Source organism: Fukomys damarensis, unplaced genomic scaffold (genome assembly GCF_012274545.1).
Source record: "Fukomys damarensis isolate Sample0158 unplaced genomic scaffold, DMR_v1.0_HiC HiC_scaffold_16, whole genome shotgun sequence".
Taxonomy (NCBI): domain Eukaryota; kingdom Metazoa; phylum Chordata; class Mammalia; order Rodentia; family Bathyergidae; genus Fukomys; species Fukomys damarensis.
The window spans coordinates 104,449,556-104,454,314 of record NW_022900928.1 but is presented as its reverse complement, the minus strand read 5'-3'; positions in this window follow the sequence as shown (position 1 = coordinate 104,454,314).

Sequence of the window (4,759 nt, the reverse complement as noted above, 5' to 3'; positions counted from 1 at the left end):
TACCCTATGCATGATGGTTAATTTCTCTGGGCCATCACTACTTTTATTTTACAAATAAATAATTTTTTGGGGGGTGGGGCAAAGCAGAGCACTATTGAAGAGCAAAGAAAGAAAACTTCGCTGAAATTTCTAAATCCAATGCTGTGAAAAACAGACCACTGGAAGCTCTCCTGAAGTTTTACTGGCCTTCTTAAAGAATATTTGCCTCTTTTTATCATTATGAAAATACAATTATGAAATTGTTGAAGTAAATAATGTAAGGTCATTACAAGGCACAACTGAAGCCACCGAGACAGGCAAAGTTTAAGTAACATGCAATGAGTTTATTGTCATTTGGGTGTAGGGTGAGAAGGCCATTGGCACTGAGAGGAGGGTGCTCATGTTATATGGATCATTTTAGGTAGGGGAGGAGGCACTGGTCAAGAGGGTGGAAAATCTGAGAGTCTCATGGATGACGGGCCTGGGGCTAGCCGGTAAACAAGGTGATGGTGAGAGTAGCAGGGTGGCAGCTACCTTCTTGTTATCTCTGTGTTCCTGTGGATGCAGGTAACAGGTCTGCTTGGGCAGGGGTCCAACTTGGGTGACCTGTCAGATAACCCATAAGGAGACCCTGTCTCAAAATTTTATAGTAAATCTTTTAAAAATGGGGGGGTGCTGGGGAGGTGGGGAGTTAACTCAGTAGTGACACTTCTTCCTGGCAAGTACGAGGTCCTGAGATCAATTCCTAATACAAGGGTCTGGGGATGCAGTTCAATAAGAAGGTCCTGGGTCCAACCGCCAGTACTGCAGAAAAATAAAATTTTTTTAAAAATACTAGTTCCAGTGGTGAATACACTTGTCCAAACCCACTGAATGTACAACTGTCAAGAGAGAATCACCCTAATGTGAACTACAAACTTTGGGAAATAATGCTGTGTCAATATAAATTCATTAATTGTAACAGTTCTTCACAGAGTTAAAAGTGCATCACATCAACTATGTTTTTCACATTTCCCTACAAACAAATAAAACTTTGTTAAAGGAAAGTGTTCTTCCTCTGTGATTAAACATTGGAAGATCACTAGATTGTTAAAGAAAAGTGCTCTTCCTCTATGATTAAACATTGCAAGATCACTAGGCTATTCCATGTGAGCATGAAATTAAACAGAAAAGACAAAGACATTACAGGTAGAGGGGAGTTTTACAGTGCCATACAGGAAACACCTGACAGTGAGCAGAATCTTCTTCATTTGGATCTCTATCAGAAAGTCATTGCTTGTGTTAATCACTTTCTTATTGCTGAGGCAAAGTACCCAACACCCAAAGTTAAAGGGGGAAATGCTTATTAAGCTCACAGTTTCTAGAGGTTTCAGTCCATAATTGGCTGGCTCCAAGGAAGGGTGCCTTGGCAGAGGGGCATCACAGAGGAGAACAGTTCATGGCACCCACAAGGTAGCAACTCCCCCAAAAAAATATAAACAGAAAAACAAAGCAACAAGGGACCCTAACAGCATCTTTCTACTTTGACCCTAGCACTGTACCATGAGTCAATTCCAGTGTCACATACTCTAATCCAGCCAACTCCGAAAAAGCACTACTATGACATGAGACTTTGGGGAGCCATATATATGGGGAACAAGCTATAACATTGCTTTTGCTAAAAAAAGGACAACTACCAATCTTTTAGTGCAAAAGACTAATTTTGTATACTGGTGGGGTTTTCTGTATTTTGTATTTTTATATATTTTTTTAACCTTGCTGAATTCATATATCAGAGCTAATAGTGGATCCTGTGCAATTTTCTATATACATGATCATGTCATATTTCCTTTTCTTGCGTAGTCACTCTGACTAAAACTTTCAGAACATTGATTAGAAGTGGCAATAAGTGGTATCCTTGCTTTGATTCTGTTCTTAGGAGAAAAACTTTCATATTTTTACCATTAGATATGTTACCAATGCTTCTGTCATATATAACATTAACATATATAACATTTATAGAAGTTTTCTTCTCTTGCTAGTTTGATGAGTGGCTTCTTTATCATGGATTTTATTAGATACTTTTTTGGTAAAATTTTTTGGTTTTTTTTTTCAGCTTTAATTGAATGTATTGGTACATTTTAGGGATACAGTACAGTTACATTCATTGTTGGGATCTTGTACCTCTACATGACAAATCTTGATTCTCATTTTTTCCCCTTACCTCTGCCCTCCCTTCACCCCCTTCTCCCCTCCCCATCTACAACCACTTTATTTTCATCTTTTCATTCTCTCACATTTTTTTCTTTTCCCTTTTCACTCTTCCCCTACCCATCCCACCTTGCCTACACCTTTAGCTCCTTTCTTCAAATTTCTAAATGTCAGTAATCTTATTAGAATCTTATGCATTGTTGCAGATTATTTACACCAGGGAAATGATTTGGTATTTACACATGTGTGACTTATTTATTTCACTTAGGAGTATATCTTCAATATGTATCCATTTTCCTATGAATGAATCTATTCTCTTGCTCTTTATGGCTGAGTAATATTCCATTTTATAGAAAAACCACAACTTCTTTATCCAGTTTCCAACGGATGGGCAAATAGGTTGTTTCCAAGATTTAGCTATTACAAACTGTGCCGCTATAAACATGGGTGCACATACTTCTCTGTGATATGATTCTTTTAGTTCTCTTGGAAAGATACCCAACAGAGGGATGGCTGGGTCAAATGGAACCTCCAGTCCAAGCTCTTTGAGGTATCTCCATATTGATTTCCATAGTGGTTGCACTAGTCTGCACTCCCACCAACAATGGAGGAGGGTTCCTTTCTCCCCACAACCCCGCCAACATTTGTTATTGTGTGATTTCTTGATAGCAGCCATTCTTTGTGGGGTGAGGTGGAATCTCAGTGTTGTTTTCATCTGCATCTCTCGAATGACCAGTGATGTGGAACATTTTTTCATATATTTTCTTGCTGCTTTCACTTCTTTGTATGAGAAATGTCTGTTCATTTCGGATGCCCATTTTTGGATCGGGTCTTTATATTTGGGGGGACTGATTGTTTTGAGTTCTTTATATATCCTTGATAATAGTCCTTTGTCTGAGGTACAGCTGGTAAAAATTTTTTCCCACATTGTAGATTGTCTCTTAGTTCTGCTAATGGTTTCTTTTGAAGTACAGAAGCTTTTTAGTAAGATGAGATCCCAGTTGTTGATTCTTTCTGCTAGTTCCCGTGCTACTGAGGATTTGTTCATAAAGTCTTTTCCTATACCAATGTCTTCCAGAGTTCTGCCTAACTTACTTTCCAGCAAGTTTAATGTTTCTGTTTTAATATTTAGATCTTTAATCCATTTGGATTTTAATTTAGTGCATGGCGAAAGATAAGGGTCTAATTTTAATCTGTGACAGGTTGATATCCAGTTTTTCCAACACCATTTATTAAAGAGGCTATCTTTCCTCCACTGAGGATGGTGAGCTCCTTTGTCGAAGATGAGGTAGCTGAGTACATCTGCATTTGTTTTTGTGTCTTCCAGTCTGTTCCATTGATCCTCAGGCCTATTTCTTTGCCAGTACCATGCTGATTTTATCACAGTGGCTTTGTAGTATAGTTTCAAATTGGGAATTGTTACACCTGGTGCCATGTGACTGTTGCCTATAATGGCTTTTGCTATTCTAGGTCTCTTGTGGTTCCAAATGAATTTTTGGATTCTTTTTTCTAGTTCTGTGAAATATAGTGTTGGAATTTCAATTGGCATTGCATTGAATGTATATAGCAGTTTCGGTAGTATGGCCATTTTCACTATGTTGATTCTTCCTACCCAGGAGCAGGGGATATCTTTCCATTTTTTTATATCCTCTTCGATTTCTTTTTTCAGAGTGCTGTAGTTTTCAGTGTAGAGATCTTTTGTTTCTTTTGTTAGATTGATTCCTAGATACTTCATTTTTTTGTATGCTGTTGTAAAAGGAATTTTTTGCCTTATTTCTCTTTCCGTGGGTCTGTTATTTGTGTATAGAAAGGCTATTGATTTTTGGGTATTCACCTTGTATCCAGATACTTTACTGAATCTGTCAATTAAGTCTAGAAGTTTTTTGGTGGAGTTTTTTGGATCTTCAATGTAGAGTATCATATCATCAGCAAATAATGATAGTTTAACTTCTTCCTTTCCTATCTTTATTGCTTTAATTTCTTTCTCTTGTCTAATTGCTGTGGCTAATGTTTCCAGAACTATATTGAAGAGAAGTGGCGATAGTGGGCATCCTTGTCTTGTTCCTGATTTTAACATGAAGGTTTTCAGTTTTTGGCCATTCAATATGATGTTGGCTGATGGTTTTTCATAAATAGCCTTTATTAAATTGAGGTATAGACCATCTATTCCAATTTTTTGCAGGGTTTTTATCATGAATGGGTGTTGAATTTTATCAAATGCTTTTTCTGCATCTATTGAGAGGATCATATGGTTTTTGTCCTTGACTTTGTTAATATAATGTATTACATTCACTGACTTTCGTATGTTGAACCACCCTTGCATCTCTGGAATAAATCCGACTTGGTCATGATGGATGATCTTCTTAATAATCCTCTGTATTCTGTTTGCTAGTATCTTATTAAGGATTTTTGCATCTATATTCATTAAAGAGATTGGTCTGTAGTTCTCCTTTTTAGTTTTATCTTTCCCTGGTTTGGGAATCAAAATGATACTTGCTTCCAGGAATGAATTTGGAAGTATAGCTTCTCTTTCAATTTCATTGAAAAGTTTGAAGAGTAATGGTAGTAGTTCTTCTCTAAATGTCTTGTA